Here is an 18,982-nt window from a genome sequence, read left to right as displayed (position 1 = left end):
TTTTCTTAGGTGAAGAGGCAAGCCAAAACTTGGAGAAAATATTTGTAAAACACATATCCAAATAAGAACTTGTATTCAAAACATGCAGAAAACTTTCTAAACTCAAAAATAAGGAAACAAACAACCGAACTTTTAGAATGTGTAAAAGATCTAAACAGAAACTTCACCCAAGAAGATATACAGATGGCAAATAAGCAAATGAAAAGATGCTCAACATCATAAGTCATTAGGGAATTGCAAACTAAAACAATACTACACACCCATTAGAATGGCTAAAACTCAAAAAAAAAAAAAAACCAAAAGACTGATAATCCCAAATGCTGGTGAGGATGTGGAGCAACAAGAACTCTCATCCATTGCTGGTGGGACTGCAAAATGGGTACAATCATTTTGGAAGACAATTTCTTACTAAGCTGAGCATAATCTTACCTTACAATCCAGCAGCTGTGCTCCTAGTTACCCAATTGAGTTAAAAATGTATGTCTGCACAAAAATCTGTGCATGAATGTTTATATCAGCTTTATTTATAATCACCAAAACCTGGAAGCAACCAATATGTCTTCAATAAGTGAATGGATAAACAAACTATGGTACATCTATACAATGTAATATTATTCAGTCATAAAAAGAAATGAGCATGCTCTCTTCAGCAGCACATATACTAAAATTGGAACGATACAGAGAAGATTAGCATGGCCCCTGAGCAAGGATGACACGCAAATTCGTGGAGCATTCCATACTTTTTATTATCAAAAAATCTGGGAACAATAGATGTTGGAAAGGGTGTGGTAAAAAGGGAACCCTCCTGCATTGTTGGTGGGAATGTAAATTGATACAACCACTATGGAAAACAGAATGGAGATTCCTAAAAACATTCAAAATAGAACTACTATATGACCCAACAGTCCCACTGCTGGGCATATACCCTAAGAAAACCATAATTCAAAAAGAGACATGTACCACAAAGTTCATTGCAGTACTATTTACAATAGCCAGGACATAGAACCAACCTAAATGTCCATTGACAGATGAATGGATAAAGTAGATGTGGCACAAATATACAATGGAATATTGCTCAGCCATAAAAAGAAACAAAATTGAGTTATTTGTAGTGAGGTGGATGGACCTAGAGTCTGTCATACAGAGTGAAGTAAGTCAGAAAATAAAAATGGTACTGATGAACCTAGTTTCAGGGCAGGAATAAAGATGTAGACATAGAGAATGGACTTGAGGACACGGAAGGGGGGGAAGAGGGGGAAGCTGGGGCGAAATGAGAGTAGCATTGACATATATACACTACTGAATGTAAAACAGTTAGCTAGTGGAAAGCAGCAGCATAGTACAGAGAGATCATCTCGGTGCTTTGCAATGGCTTATAGGGGTGGGATAGAGAGGATGGGAGGGAGGCTCAAGAGGGAGGAGATATGGAGACATGTGTATGCCTATGACTGATTCACTTTGGTGTACACCAGAAACTAACAGTATGGTGAAGCAATTAAGTTCCAATAAAGATCTATTAAAAAAAATAAAGAAAGAAATTAGCTATCAAGCCACGAAAAGATATGGAGGAACCTTAAATGCATATTGATAAATTAAAGAAGCCAGTCTGAAAAGGCTATATACTGTCTGATTTCAACTATATGACATTTTGGAACAGACAAAACTATAGAGACAATAAAGATATCATTGGCTGCCAAGGATTCCAAGGGAGGGATGTATAAAATGAATAGCTAGAACACAGATTTTTCAGGGTGGTGATGCTATTCTGTGTAAAACTAATGGTGGATACATGTTATCACGCATTTTTCAAAACCCCTAGAACTGTACAACACAAAGAATGAAACAATGTAGTTATTGACTATAGTTAATAATAATGCTTTAATATTGGCTCATTTACTGTAACAAATGTACTGCACTAATACAGGATATTAATAATAGACCAAACTCTGTGTGGGGATAAGGGTTAAGGGGTAAGAGTGAAGTAGGAATCTGGAATTCTATGTGCTATCAGTTCAATTATTCTATAAATCTGAAACTATTAAAAAAACAAAGTTTATTAATTATTTCTTAATTATCTCTGGTCATCTACATATATATGGCCTACTTTTGACAAAGGTGCCAAGTTAATTGAATGGAGAGATAATATTGTTTTCAACAAATGGTGCTAGAACATATATAAACAAAAAGGGGGGGGAGACCTCAACCCTTACCTAATAAGATATAAAATATTAACTTGAAAAGGGTCACAGACCTAAATGTATAACATAAAATTATAAAATTCTGGAAGGAAACATAGGAGAAAAATCTTCGTGATGTTAGGTTAGGCAATAATTTCTTAGTATGCAAAAAAAGTGAAAATCATAAAGCAAAAACTGCCAAATTGGACTTCATCAAAATACAAAATAGATTACCAGATGAACCACCTAAAGCTCTTTCCATTGGGAGGATTTTCCCTCACAGCTCTCTTTTAGGGTCACTCCTGAGCAATCCGCTTTCAACTTTAACCCACATAGGAAGTCAACTCATCCATAAATTATGTTAGACCTTTTCTCTTTCTCTTCTGATAACAAGAAACCTCCTATGTAGCCATAGGTGATGGATGACATGGAAGCCTGGGCCACTTGCTTTTGAAGCTTTCCTGCAGCTTCTGGCCCCAATCTCACTTCCACGTTATTAATGAATTGCATTGGGCTTTCCCAACATTATAACATGATGGTTCTGACAGAACACATTCCATGGGAGTCTGTTCTGATCACATGGTTATTTGAGTTTCCATCCTCAGAGGCTTCCTCTCAACCAGGGCTCAGTAGCATGCCAGAGGCTGTTTTTAAAATGGAGCATAATTTTCTGCAGTGGATGACATGGACTTACTCCAAAATTCTAGGAGTCTAGGTTATGATTTTCCTACTGGGGCTTACCTTAAATTCCATAGCATTTTTCTACCACATATACCATTAATATCATTAGACCTGCAAGGTTATGTGGTCCAAGTAGCAAAACTGCTTGCCCTGTATCTAGACCTGCTGCCGAACTCTGTTCTGCTCTGGGCTTAGCTTACTAAATGGATCAGAGTAATATTCTCAGGAGTGAAATATCCCTCCTCCAGAATGCAAAGAAGCCTACTAAGCATTGTGTTTCTTTCTCACTGATGGCAAAAGCCATCCAATTCCATGGTCCATATAGTTACTACTTCCTATAAATCTCTCAAAGCCTGAGATCTTTTCCTTGCTTAGTGCATTCTGTTCCACTGGTGTCCAATCCCAAGTCATTACTGATAAAAATTTAACTGTTTCACTGCTACATCATTCTAGGGGTTATCAGTACTCCACCTACCAGCAGTGATGGAGTTCTGTCATCTGGTCAATGAGTGACCCAGCTCTATTATCCTATTTTAGAGTCTGCTTCCTGGGACTATTTCTGGTTCCAAATTTTTCTAGGTCAGTATCCCTGGAAACAGACTCTGAGACAGAGATTTGCATGCTAAAGATTTTTGAGAAATGTTGTAAGAAAAAAGGAAAGCAAGCACTGTGCTGAAGGAGGAGTTGAACTGAGAGACAGTCACAAGAGAGAACTCAACAGATCCCATGAGATGTTATGGAGTTGGGATGACCCTTCAGAGTTGTCCAACTCTGAGGCAAAAAAAGCCAGAATTTTGTATTCCTACATCAACCAGTTGTTGGATATGGGCTGCCCCCAGAAAGGGGCCTAACCTTGGGTGAAGGAACAATTCAAATGATAGAGACTCAGCTTTGAGCCATGAACATCCAATACTCTGAACAGCTGTGGAAATTTTTCTAAAAAGTCTAAAGTCACCCAATAGTTCTATTTTTCTCAGATCACAAAGCTCATAGCCTATGCTAGCTACACACTTACTGCCCCTACTTTTGTTCTGAACGCACACACCAAAAAATGTATTTTATTTTCCAGTTAGTATATTACTGAATTTACTAGTTTGCTCAAAGTTTTTGCATGTGTTCCATCCCTTCCTGTTTAATAGTTCTTTTAGTATCTGACTGTTGCAATCTTCCTTAGTCTCTGTATGCCTGAAATGTCTTCATTTTGACCTCTGCATTAAATGGTAGTTCAATTAGGTATAAAATTTTAAACTGGCAGCTATTTTCCTTTAGCTGATTATATGGATACACATCTGACACATACTCTTACTGGGAAGAAGTTTGCTGTCAGTCTCATCATTCTTCCTTTGCATTTGCTGCAAGGTACTCTTTTCCTTTTGGTACTGTTACTAGATGTATACAGGAGCCTGTCGGTGTATTCCCCAGGTATCTAAAATGCTCTTTCATAGTCATATTTTTCATCTCTAACTCTGCTGCTTTCTGAGTGAATTATTCATTACTGTCTTCCAATTTACTAATTTCTCTTTGCCTGTGTCTAATGTAGAGTGTATTTCATCAATAGAGTTTTTAATTTCACTGGCTATATTATTCATTTTCAGGATTTTTAATTACTCTTTTTCACATCCAGCCCTTTTTTGCTTCATTTCATCCTGGGTTTTATTTCATTATTTCTTTGTTCTTTATGGATTTTATTCATTCATCTCCCTGAACTTCCTAAATATATTTATTTTAAAATATATATCAGTTGTTCTACTACATTAACTTTTATGAAATGAATTAATATAGAAAATTTTTATTTTCTTGATTACTTTCTCAGTATTAGGGTTTTTCCTCCCCTGGCTTTAGGAATTATCAGTTATCTGCAGAATTTCTTTCTCAGTTTTTTCTTCCATGTCCAGTTTTGTAGTACTTCTACCTGGTCCCCCAAGTCTCCCATAGCAAAGTCATATCCTATATTGAAGATTAAATGTTATGTAACAGAGACATCAAGAATTTTACAGTTTCTGTCACAAAGTCATCTTAAGGCTTGATTCCATTTCTGGTCACAAGGCTGTGTTTGTTTCTTCTGTCCCCCATGGCTTCATATAAGCCATATTTCTATGCCTTTTACTACAGGGGGCCTCCTTCCCCAGCCCCTGGTTTCAATTAGTGAGCTTAGCTCTTCTCTCCCACCTCACAGGGAGGAATTCACCTCACAAGCATGAACTACCAGGTTTTATACACAGCAACTGGCAGCCCTAGTCCTTCATCCACACCTCCACTGACCACCAAACATTTCTATTTTGTATCTATTCCACAAAGATGTTTACTTTGCTTCATTTTATTGTTTTTAGCACAGCTAAATCTTTTTAAATGTTTGTGTTTAAAATTTTATCTATTATTTTATATTTGGAACAGAAGTGTGCTTCAAAGTGTAAATTTACAAGGCCATCTTGTATAAAACTCGATAAACATTTATTTTCAAATATTTGTTGAATGAATAAATGAAATGTTCTTTGCATTCTCAAGAGTCCCTCTGAGCCTTTGTTTGTGCTGTTCTCTCAACCTAGAATGAACTTTGCCTCTTTTCAATCCTACTCATTGTTTAAATATTATCTCCCTTACAAAGATTTCCCCAATGACAACATGCCTTTCACAAAATTAATTATGCTCACTCTGTTTTCTCATTGCATTTATTCCAAACCTCTTTTATAGCCTATTTCAGATCATAAAACAGTTATTTTTACTTCTGCCTCCTCAACTGATTGCAAAACTATATCTTATTTAACTCCGAATGTTTGGACCTTACACAGTAGACTGCATTTTTATGTTTTCAAATATTTGTAAAATGAATTACTGTGAATTACAGACCAAGAGAATATACTATTTTAATCACTAAACTTTCTTTATTTCAAAATGTGAAAATATTTTACATTAATCAAAACAGTGTTAGGACTATTTTATGTGTTACACCAGTATGTTGGGGAAAATTTGTGCTTTAAATTTTACAACGACTGATATAATCTTTAAAAGAAAAAAAAAAGTGTAGCATAAAAAAATTTTCCTGTGCAACTTTAGGAACCTTGGCCTAGACTCGTGAGGGAGAAGGACTATGTCTTAAATGTCCTTTTATCTCTAATCCTTGGCATGGCAACTGGCACAAAGTAAACCCTCAAAGAATGTTGTTGAACTAAAATGCAAAACCTTTCCCTATTGTGAGTAAATTGTCTTATTGTTATTTGTACAATGTTTATAGAGCAATATAGCAACAGCTACTATTAATGAAGATCTTACTATGGGCCAAATACTATGTTAGCTATTTAAATTCAGTATGATGTTTAACCTTTTTAAACAATTGAAAAAGGTATTTAATAATGAATAATATTAAATAATCACATTTCACAGATAAAAACTTTTTAGTTCAGAGAAGTTAAATAACTTGTCTGAAGTTACATAGTAAGTTTCAGCAATACTAAGATCTGAACACTGGTGGGTCTAACTTCCGGTCTTTCCTCTCAATATTATATCTCTAAAATATGTATGCTATCTTAAATTCTTACTTATTTGCCTATCTTTCTTTATTTCTTCTCAGTAACATCCTTGTGAGATTTTATGTTTACTCTCTGGGCATAAAACTTTACTGTAAATAGAGGTGAAGAAAGGAGAAGGAAAGCAAAACTGTTCTTCAGTTTAGGAGGCTGGCAGTTCTGTGGTTTTAATTTTTTTCCTATATGTATGAATAATTATTTAAAATTCCCATCTAAGTAGGAATAGACAGGTACTCACACATGTGTCCCTGGAAGATAGACAAAGTACCCTGAACAGAAAATTTGATGGGGAGGAAATGGAAACTAGATGTAGAATCTGCATCAGAAATGGCTCCACCCCTTCACAGCTGCAAAATCAAGTCTGTGGAGAGGTTTCTTGGAGACACAAGTCATTTGGGGTGGAGACACAAAATCATTCATCTGAGACAGAGAATGAGAGAGGGAGGGAGAGAGAGAGCTCACCATTGACAGAGAACAGCAAATAAGCTAGAATAGACCCTTGCTAGTAATTACGACAATAAGGAGTGTCATATGCTAAGCACAATAAACTTCTTTATATTATTCCACTAAAGGACATAAGAGGATTAAGTATTCACTAGTTAACTTGCTATCTCAGTTATGGACTCTCCAACTGAGGGATTTTAATTTTTACGAATAAAGGGATGGTTTCGCAGAACAGTCCACCAGGGTGAGAAATGAGGCCACCCTTCTACACAGCCTTATTTTCCATGCTTCTGTGGAATTCAGCAAAAGCCTCAGTCTCTAGTGAAAGGTTAGCCCTTATTCTGATAAGCTCTAGACTGTCTGAGCAGTGAACATTTTAAATCAGCATAATTATACTTCACATGGCAATAAACACTTTCAGTTTAAGTGTGCATAATTTGTCTCTTTGTCTGATTCTCTTTGTTGCATTAGTTTTTTCTCCATGGTAAGCATAAAATAACAGGATTTGTGATGATTCCCTAGAGATTACTCTTCTCTCTCTCTCTCTCTCTCTCTCTTTTAAAAATGCCTAAGTTGCTTTGTTTATTTTTTAAAAAAAGAAAGAAAAGAAAAAGAAAGTTGAAGAATTTTAGAGAAAAAATCTCATCTCCAGCCATTTGGTTTAGAAAAAATTTAGGCGGATTACAAATGTTAAAAGTTGTTCTTAGTGCAGGAAACCAGGTCTTCCAGTGTTTTTGCATATCTTCTAATTCCCTGTTCTATGGCCAGGCCTGAAGTTGGTCTGACTCAAGTTTGGTTGTCTGGCTTTGATTGGTATTCAGGCGGAGTGGTGAGTATGTAAGGCTCTAATCCCTGCAACACATGGTAATTTTTTCATTCTCACTCAGCCTCCACCTGTTCCATGGTCCAGTAGAGGACTGCAAATCCTATCAAGGGAGGGCAACACAACTAAGCCTGCCTCCCTGGCTTCAGTCCATCACATGTGCACTCGGGCTGCAGAGCACCCAGCCAGCTGCAGCCCAACGATCATGTTATCAGATGACGGATGGCTTCATATCAGGTGTTTAAACTGACGAGCTGCCCCGTCTGGGAAATGATTCAGGAAGTCTGGCCTTGCTTGATGAATGGGGAAAGTGACAATGCCAATCGCAGTGAACCCTGCAGCCTCCTGCTGCTGCCCCAACAGCCACAGTCGCATCTATCCCATTGGTTACTTTTTCAATTCTATTGTCACTCAGCTGAGGTTAGACCTACTGTCACTAAATTATACCATTAATCCAAATATTTTCCTTGCAATAACCTTTATAAAATGAATCCAGGCCTCCAACAGACTCATGGTCAGAATTAGAGGACAAGACATAGGATTTAGTCCAATAATTTTAGAGGTTGTTTCACACCACTTTGCATTGCCTGTTTTGAAGTAAAGATGGTTATTTTGGAGGGAACTGCATATTTTACCCAAAATCAAATCAGGATCCACTACAATGAGAAATGCAAGAGAGTTCAGTGTGTTGTGTATAGATCTGCATATATATCCCTCTGTAATATTAGTCCTCAATTACTGATTGGTGTCCCTTTGTGAACATTTGAAGGGTATTCTCAAAATGGCTTTTCCAAACTATCTTTATGAGATAATTTGTGATTTGGTAATCTGGTTTTAAAAATTAAAGTTTTTTTAGAATCTACCACTTTTGCTCAGTATGTAGGGAATATGTATGCGTAAGGCTAAATTTACAGACCATAAGACAAAATGGAAATTTCAACCAGTGGAATTGATTTCCCATCACGCCCTTGATGTTGTATTGTGGATACAGTCTATTTATAGATAGTATATCATACCAATTACTCATCATAGCAAATATTGAGTAATGGAGATATTCGAGCAGAATGCATGAACACTTCAGAAATCATTTTCTATGCAATATTTATTTTCATCAACAATTCCAAATGACAGTGAAAAACTCATGAGCCAAGCACCAATTGTTTTATTTTTAATTTAAAAACATATTGCTGTCCAGGTCTTTGATGAAAGTATTGCTTTGTCCACCCCTGTCTTAAGGCACATTTTTTTTTTTTCTTTTTTGCAACCAGGGACAGTGAATAAACAAAACAAAGGGAGAGTTTAATGGGAATGACAGCACAGCAGGTACATTTGTGATTTGGTATCATTTCAGTTTTCATCCAGGAAAATTGTCAACCATTCCAAGAATAAAAAATAAAATGCTATGTACTATATAGTATAACCTCTTTAAATTGGCAATTTGTTCCTGTTTGATAATTCATCCTTAAGCAAACCTCAACCGCTTGCTACCTGCTGTATTCATTAGCCTGTCCATCTTCCTATTCCCTGTAGAGTATGCGGAGCTATGATTGTTAGAAAACTGTTGTGCTACTGTGTATATTTGCTACTTAATACATGAATATATGTTTGCACGGATTTTTATGCAATTGTTTTAGAAAGATGAGCAAACATTTTTTTTGGACTGGAAGAGTGTTATTAATGTTTCTGGATGTTTTGCAACAAATCCATTTTAGATAAATAATGGATTACATACTGTGTCATATGCAGTAGAAAATTTTTTTTTATTCATCTATTGAGCATAACATGCAAAGCTCAATATAGAAACTACCAAATTTTAAGAGCAACAGCTCTCTGTATGTGGCACATTTGCAAATATGGGTATTTCAGGGTGCAAATTAAAATAGTTTGATGCACCATATCACACTTTCTCAATGAAAGGGAAACTTTCCTTGTGCTTACTATAAACACTTCATTTACACGTTTATTTGAGACTTTGTTAAATTAGATTGTGTAAACACAGGCTGTATAGCAAGTCAGATTTAATACACATGAGTTTTAAAACTGACTTGCATGCTGAACATAAAAAGTATAAAGGACTTCACCAAGATTTATTGATTCATGTCAAGGCATCATTACTTTTCAAAGTGTGAAAAATGATCATATATTTATGACCTGCCGACTGAAGCTGTTTTGTGAATTAGCAAAAGCTCTGGAGAGGGGCAGCCTAATTGCATTATCATAGAATCAGAGATGGTTGTCAATTTCCCCCATTTAGCTTTTCTCCTTTAGTTTGTTAAAATGAAGGTGCCATACGTTGGTTGAATTCACTAATACCCTGATGAATGAGGTATTTTCCCAGTAGGCTCTCTACCAGTATAAACAGTGAATTAGGAATGATAGACCATCAATCATATCACCTTCAAACAGATCTCTGCCCTGAGGTTATTCATTACATATTAGGGCCACTTAAAAAGTTTTCACACAGGATTCACTGATGAAAAGACTTAAATCGTCCATAATCTTCGAAGTCTCCTTTGGAAGCAAGAATATGTGAAATAGGTTACTTTTTTCATTAACTCAGTTTTCATTGTCTCTTTCATTTCAATTGTATTATTTCTTATTTTTTTGTATTATTTCTTTTAAAAATATATATGACACTATTCACCTTATATTGGTTACTGTTCTTTAACAAATATCCTAATTATAAGATTGGATTCTACAGTTTGGTAGTCATTTCTTCTTTATATGATCACAAATTAAAGGTAGTTCTCAGAGAAATCCACATCAACTGAATACAAATTTCAGGCTTAAATAAATGCTCACTTACCTCTTATATTTTGGCATCTACAAGTTTAAGATGACCTGGTGATTTGTGCAGTGTTTTTTATGCAAAGTGTCAGAGCGTGCCCTCAGGCACCCATGTACGTTTCCCCTGGGGTTTTGTCCCTTTAATGGAAATTACGTGTATGCATCCAAGGAAAAGATTCCTCCCGAAGGGATTATCCTGCCTCAATGTGCAAACATAATTCTCATTAAAATTAATAGGAGTTGCACACATGCATCTAGAGAAGAAATTGACTCCTAGGTTCAGATCACCTCATTTTGTTTCATGCCAAGGATGACAGGGTCTGCCCTGAAGGTGGGCATGCTGCCAAACGTTGGAGAGTTCAGATAAGCAATCAGAACTTCGAACACTCACCTACACATGTATGAGGCTCTGCGATTTTTTTTTTCTTTGTAAGAGATTGTACAGGGAACCTAGCTAGATTCTTATTTGCTAACCTTTTTTCCAGCATTAAAATTATTTCCATTATTTCTTCTCTAGGGAGTTCAGGAAAACTGGGCATTGCTTATACTTGGTTCCTGGATTGAAGGTTTTGGATCATTTGCATTTATCAGAATCACTGGACCATAATATTTGTCTATTCTGTCCTTTTGTAATGCTTCAAAAATACCTCTTATTTGACTGGATAAGTGGTATTTAACTCCTGGTGTGTTTTAGGGCCTGAGAAATCAGCTTTTTATTCTAGGGAAATGCAGCTTTAATGCACACATTGCTAAACTAGTGTAAATTCAACCAAACAACATTTTTAGACCAACTGAATCTACATAATGGAAAAAAAAGAAGAGCAAACATAACATTCAATTAATTTGATCATTTCTGTTGAAAACATAAGTCAGCCCATAAAAAAGTATAACCCCACCCTTCGGAGATAATGTCTTATTGGATTAATTTTAAAAGTTGAATAATTTCAAAAACACGAGTATCACCACTCTGAAACATATCTGAACAAGAATTTCCAATTCTTCTCACTTATAAAGCCAGTATATTATAGGAAAAATATAAGTGCTTTAACTGATTTAGTTACATCAAGTAAACAATGTATTGAAATCTAAGGATTTTTTTTATCACCTTAGGAAGCAGATTATACAAACCAATTTTGACATCAACAAAATAAACCACAAATTTGCATTAATGAGAGATATGTGTATATAATGAGAAGACTTGGCTAGAAGATATAATAGATGCCTGTTATCACATCTCCTTAAAAGAAAAAAATTGCAGAAATTTAGCCACTCAAGTGACTGCATAAACAGGTAAATTAAACCTCTCCAATTTTCAGTTGCAATTAAACTGGCCAAATACATAGTTCACTGAATCATAAAATATTTCCAAGCAAAACCAATAAACCAAGTGCTGAGACTTACTTGTGTGTTTGGCACAGTTGCATCTGGAACCATTTTATATCTAAGTAACGACTCTGAGGATAAGGAAAGAACCTAGAAGGCAAATACAGGGAAGATGAGGTTAACTTTTTAATAATTCAACTTCATATTCCAAAGTAGATTTCAGGTTGTCAGTGACACTCTTATTTCCAGATTCTGTCCCTTTTACTGGATACACTTCCTTCTACCATCCTGTAACCTTTCATGGCCCCCAAAATTTCATTATCAGCCTTTTCTGTTCATTATATGCTCTCTTCTTTGGCTATATTGCACTTATGGCCAGGCTTCAGCTACCATTTTGGTACCAGAGACTCCCAAATTGATATGTAACATCTTAGCCATTTTTCTAAATTCTAAATCCTACTAAATTGACTACTTCAAACTCAGTGTGGACAAAGAAGAACTTTGCTTTTCCTTGAGGGTTATTTATACCTACTTGAACAATTCAGGTAAATAATGATGACAAAAGGAAACAGAAAAGCCTTGAAAATGCTATTTTCTCTTGTACCATGTTCTGCAGAACATACACTGTAAAACTAACTCTATATTCTGTGATAGAACACATCATTCTGAAAGAACTAAATAAATTATAAATGTTGTATAAACACAGTTATAATTACTTATTTTGAATGAATATGCATCTGCTTAAAATGATTTATTTCAAATTATTTGTGCAAGCTCTTTCTTCCTCCTCAAATTAAACTATCACCCAAAAATATGTATTTTTTGCTGCCATATATGCCCTCACTAAGGAAATGGAGAATTTCTTTGATATATACAAATATCTTTCGGCCATTCAGATAATGATTTCTGGATGTGTCTGAAATTGTTTCCTTTCATAGAACATATGAAAGCAAACTACATGTTTAACACTATATCTTTCAGTGTGTGTATAAACACTCTTTTAGTCTCTTGCTGATAAATAAATCAGCAAGTGTGAATGGGAAAGTATCTAAATACATAATTATCAAATTCATAAGTTAAATTCAGACTTATGCCAATAAAATTATAATATTCAAATGAACAAGAAGTACCTATGGGTTTAATTTTTCTCTTTTTGTCTTTTTTACCTTATATTCTAAATTCATAAAAGTAGCATATGAATATATATCAGTCAAAAAGAAATTCATACAATATAGTAACATATAAAAACAAACCCTCTTTACTACCAAATCCAACACCATAAAGGTAAACAAAATAGTATTTATCTTCCTGGTTTGTCATAGCCATAAATCTAGCACCTGAGAACAATCAATAGCACACATCTAAGTGTTCATTAAATATTTGCCAAATTAATTGATATCATTCCAGTTATTATTTTGTATAAATTTTCATATACATTCAACATTAATGTGAACATAATGCGACTAATATCCTGTGTTTTGTTGTTGTTACAAATCCATTTATCTCTTCATAAGCTTCCTCCATTTATCTCGTTATATATTTTTTTAACATCTTATTGGAGTATAATTGCTTTAAAATGGTGTGTTAGTTTCTGCTTTATAACAAAGTGAATCAGTTATACATATACATATGTTCCCATACCTCTTCCCTCTTGTGTCTCCCTCCCTCCCACCCTCCTTTTCCCACCCCTCTAGGTGGTCACAAAGCACCAAGCTGATCTCCCTGGGCCATGCAGCTGCTTCCCACTAACTATCTATTTTACGTTTGGTAGTGTATATATGCCCATGCCACTCTCTCACTTCGTCGCAGGTTACCCTTCCCACTCCCCATTCTCTATGTCTGCATCTTTATTCTTGTCCTGCCCTTAGGTTCTTCAGAACCTTTTTTTTTTTTTTTACTTACATTCCATATATATGTGTTAGCATACGGTATTTGTTTTTCTCTTTCTGACTTACTTCACTATGTATGACAGACTCTAGGTCCATCCACCTCACTACAAATAGCTCAATTTCGTTTCTTCTTATGGCTGAGTAATATTCCATTGTATACATGTGCCACATCTTCTTTCTCCATTCATCTGTTGATGGACACCTAGGTTGCTTCCATGTCCTGGCTATTGTAAATAGAGCTGCAATGAACATTGTGATAGATGACTGTTTTTGAATTATGCTTTCTTCAGGATATATGCCCAGTAGTGGGATTGGTCGAATGGTAGTTCTATTTTTAGTTTTTTAAGGAACCTCCACACTGTTCTCCCTAGTGGCTGTACCAATTTATATTACCACCAAGAGTGCAAGAGGGTTCCTTTATCTCCACACCCTCTCCAGCAGTTATTGTTTGTAGATTTTTTGATGATGGCCATTCTGACTGGTGTGAGGTGAGAGCTCATTGGAGTTTTGATCAGCATTTCTGTAATGATTAGTGATGCTGAGCATCCTTTCATGTGTTTGTTGGCAATCTGTATATCTTCTTTGGAGAAATATCTATTTAGGTCTTCTTCCCATTTCTGGATTGGGTTGTTTGTTTTTTTTGATATTAAGCTGCATGAGCTGCTTGTAAATTTGGGAGATTAATCCTTTCTCAGTTGTTTCATTTGCAAATATTTTCTCCCATTCTGAGGGCTGTGTTTTTGTCTTGTTTATGGTTTCTTTGCTGTGCAAAATCTTTCAAGTTACAAAGATTTCAAGTTACATTAGGTTCCGTTTGTTTACTTTTGTTTTTATTTCCATTTCTCTAGGAGGTGGGTCAAAGGATCTTGCTGTGGTTTATATCATATAGTGTTCTGCCTATGTATTCCTCTAAGAGTTTTATAGTTTCTAGCCTTACATTTAGGTCTTTAATCCATTTTGAGTTTATTTTTCTGTATGGTGTTAGGGAGGGTTCTCATTTCATTCTTTTATATGTAGCTGTCCAGTTTTCCAACACCACTTATAAAAGAGTCTGTCTCTTCTCCATTGTATATTCTTGCCTCCGTTATCAAAAATAAGGTGACCATATGTGCATTGGGTTATCTCTGGGCTTTATATCCTGTTCCATTGATCTATATTTCTGTTTGGAGTCAGTACCATACAATCTTGATTACTGTAGCTTTGTAGTATAGTCTGAAGTCAGGGAGCATGATTCCTCCAACTCTGTTTTTCTTTCTCAAGATTGCTTTGGCTATTCGGGGTCTTTTGTGTTTCCATACAAATTGTGAAATTTTTTGTTCTAGTACTGTGAAAAATGCCAGTGTTAGTTTGATAGGGATTGCATTGAATCTGTGGATTGCTTTGGATAGTATAATCAGTTTCACAATGCTGATTCTTCCAATCCAAGAACATGGTATATTTCTCCATCTGTTTGTATCGTCTTTAATTTCTTTCATCAGTGTCTTATACTTTTCTGCATACAGGTCTTTTCTCTCCTTAGGTAGATTTATTCCTAGGTATTTTATTCCTGTTGTTGTAATGGTAAATGGGAGTGTTTCCTTAATTTCTCTTTCAGATTTTTCATCATTAGTGTATAGTAATGCAAGAGATTTCTGTGCATTAATTTTGTATCCTGCTACTTTACCAAATTCATTGATTAGCTCTAGTAGTTTTCTGGTAGCATCTTTAGGATTCTCTATGTATAGTATCATGTCATCTGCAAACAGTGACAGTTTTACTTCTTCTTTTCCAATTTGGGTTCCTTTTATTTCTTTTTCTTCTTTGATTGCTGTGGCTCAAACTTTCAAAACAAAGTTGAATAATAGAAGTGAGAGTGGACAACTTTGTCTTGTTCCTGATCTTAATGGAAATGGTTTCAGTTTTTCAGCATTGGGAACAATGTTGGCTGTGGGTTTGTCATATATGGCCTTTATTATGCTGTGGTAAGTTCCCTCTATGACTACTTTCTGGAGGGTTTTTATCATAAATCAGTGTTGAATTTTGTCAAAAGATTTTTCTGCATCTATTGACATGATCATATGTTTTTTCTCCTTCAATTTGTTAATATGGTGTATCACATGGATTGATTTGCTTATACTGAAGAATCCTTGAAGTCCTGGGATAAACCCCACTTGATCATGGTGTATGAGCCTTTTAATGTGCTGTTGGATTCTGTTTGTTAGTATTTTGTTCAGGATTTTTGCATTTATGTTCATCAGTGATATTGGCCTGTAGTATTCTTTCTTTGTCTGGTTTTGGTATCACGGTGATGATGGCCTCGTAGAATCATTTGGGGAGTATTCCTCCCTCTGCTATATTTTGGAAGACTTTTAGAAGAATAGGTGTTAGCTCTTCTCTAAATATCTGATAGAATTCACTTGTGTAGCCATCTGGTCCTGGGTTTTTGTTTCTTGGAAGATTTTTAATCACAGTCTCAATTTCAGTGATTGTAATTGGTCTATTTATATTTTCTATTTCTTCCTGGTTCATTCTTGGAAGGTTGTGCTTTTCTAAGAATTTGTCCATTTCTTCCAGGTTGTCCATTTTATTGACATATAGTTGCTTGTAGTAACCTCTCAAGATCCTTTGTATTTCTGCAGTGTCAGTTGTTACTTCTCCTTTTTCATTTCTAATTCTATTAATTTGAGTCTTCTCCCTTTCTTTTCTTGATGAGTCTGGCTAATGATTATCAATTTTCTTTATTTTCTCAAAGAACCAACTTTTAGTTTTATTGATCTTTGCTATGGTTTCCTTCATTTCTTGTTTTTTTTTTCCTTATGAAGCATACTTTAATATTTCAGTAGAGAAGAGTGTGGTAGTTGCCTAATTTTAGTTCTATTTTAAAACAATGAGAAATTTAACTGGCTGCTTAATTTTATTTATTTATTTATTTTAATTTTTTTTTGTTCCCATATCTCTTCTCTCTTGCATCTCCCTCCCTCCCACCCTCCCTATCCCACCCCTCCAGGTGGTCACAAAGCACCGAGCTGATCTCCCTGTGTTATGCGGCTGCTTCCCACTAGCTATTTTACATTTGGTAGTGTATATATGTCCATGCCACTCTCTCACTTTGTCACAGCTTACCCTTCCCCCTCCCCATATCCTCAAGTCCATTCTCTACTAGGTCTGTGTCTTTATTCCTGTCTTATCCTTAGGTTCTTCATGACATTTTTTTCCTTAAATTCCATATATATGTTTTAGCATATGGTATTTGTCTCTCGCTTTCTGACTTACTTCACTCTGTATGACAAACTCTAGGTCTATCCACCTCATTACAAATAGCTCAATTTCGTTTCTTTTCATGGCCGAGTAACATTCCAATGTACATATGTGCCACATCTTCTTTATCCATTCATCCAATGATGGACACTTAGGTTGTTTCCATCTCCGGGCTATTGTAAATAGAGCTGCAATGAACATTTTGGTACATGACTCTTTTTGAATTATGGTTTTCTCAGGGAATATGCCCAGGAGTGGGATTGCTGGGTCATATGGTAGTTCTATTTGTAGTTTTTTAAAGGAACCTCCATACTGTTCTCCACAGTGGCTGTATCAATTTACATTCCCACAAACAGTGCAAGAGGGTTCCCTTTTCTCCACACCCTCTCCAGCATTTATTGTTTCTAGATTTTTTGATGATGGCCATTCTGACTGGTGTGAAATGATATCTCATTGTAGTTTTGAATTGCATTTCTCTAATGATTAGTGATGTTGAGCATTCTTTCGTGTGTTTGTTGGTAGTCTGTATATCTTCTTTGGACAAATGTCTATTTAGGTCTTCTGCCCATTTTTGGATTGGGTTTTCTTTGTTGTTGTTGTTATTGAGCTGCATGAGCTGCTTGTAAATTTTGGAGATTAATCCTTTGTCAGTTGCTTTATTTGCAAATATTTTCTCCCATTCTGAGGGTTGTCTTTTGGTCTTGTTTATGGTTTCCTTTGCTGTGCAAAAGCTTTGAAGTTTCATTAGGTCCCATTTGTTTATTTTTGTTTTCATTTCTTTTTCATTTATTTCTGATCTCATCTTTATGATTTCTTTCCTTCTGCTATCTTTGGGGTTGTTTTGTTCTTCTTTCTCTAATTGCTTTAGGTGTAAGGCTAAGTTGTTTACTTGAGATGTTTCTCGTTTCTTGAGGTAAGATTGTATTGCTATAAACTTCCCTCTTAGAACTGCTTTTGCTGCATCTCATAGGTTTTGGGTCATCATGTTTTCATTGTCATTTGTTTCTAGCTATTTTTTTTATTTCCTCTTTGATTTTTCAGTGATCTCTTGGTTATTGAGTAGTGTACTGTTTAGCCTCCATGTATTTGTATTTTTTACAGATTATTTTCCTGTAATTGATATCTCGTCTCATAGCATTGTGGTCAGAAAAGGTACTTGATACGATTTCAGTTTTCTTAAATTTACCAAGGCATGATTTGTGACCCAAGGTATGATCTATCCTGGAGAATGTTTCATAAGCAGTTAGAGAAGAATGTGTATTCTGTTGTTTTTGGATGGAGTGTCCTATAAATATCAATTAAGTGCATCTTGTTTAATATATCACTAAAATCTTCCTTATTTATTTGCATTGTGGATGATCTGTCCATTGGTGTAAGTGGCATGTTAGAGTTCCCAACATGCAGATTGTGTTACTGCAGATTTCCCCTTTATGGCTGTTAGCAGTTGCCTTATGTATTGAAGTGCTCCTATGTTAGGTGGATAAATATTTACAATGGTTATATCTTCTTCTTGGATTGATCCCTTGATCATTATGTATTGTCCTTCCTCGTCTCTTATAATAGTCTTTATTTTAAAGTCTATTTTTTTCTGATATGAGAATTGCTAATCCAGCTTTCTTTTGGTTTCCATTTGCATGGAATATCTTTTTTCAACTTCTTACTTTCATTCTGTATGTGTCCCTAAGTCTGAAGTGGGTCTCTTGTAGACAACATATATTTGGGTCTAGTTTTTTTATCCATTAATCCAGTCTATATCTCTTGGTGGGAGCATTTAATCCATTTACATTTAAGGTAATTATCAATATGTATGTTCCTATTACCATTTTCTTAATTGTTTTGGATTTGTTATTATAGGTCTTTTCCTTCTCTTGTGTTTCCTGCCTAGAGAATTTCCTTTAGCATTTGTTGTAAAGCTGGTTTGGTGGTGCTGAATTCTCTTAGCTTTTGCTTGTCTGTAAAGCTTTTAATTTCTCTGTCGAATCTTAATGTGATCCTTGCTGGTTAGAGTAATCTTTGTTGTAGATTTTTCCCTTTCATCACTTTAAATATGCCCTGCCACTCCCTTCTGGCTTGCAGAGTTTCTGCTGAAAGATCAGC

At 35.4% G+C, this 18,982-nt stretch overlaps 1 non-coding gene across 1 annotated transcript; it reads left to right on the top strand.

The window, feature by feature from the left end:
- The first annotated feature begins 637 nt into the window (after positions 1-637).
- Positions 638-744, top strand: LOC136137374 (U6 spliceosomal RNA). The gene has a single exon (XR_010656714.1). It is a non-coding gene; the product is annotated as a U6 spliceosomal RNA (small nuclear RNA).
- Positions 745-18,982: the final 18,238 nt, after the last annotated feature.

Source organism: Phocoena phocoena, chromosome 17 (genome assembly GCF_963924675.1).
Source record: "Phocoena phocoena chromosome 17, mPhoPho1.1, whole genome shotgun sequence".
Taxonomy (NCBI): domain Eukaryota; kingdom Metazoa; phylum Chordata; class Mammalia; order Artiodactyla; family Phocoenidae; genus Phocoena; species Phocoena phocoena.
The sequence above is the reverse complement of the archived record's forward strand: the minus strand, read 5'-3'. Positions and strand labels throughout refer to the sequence as shown.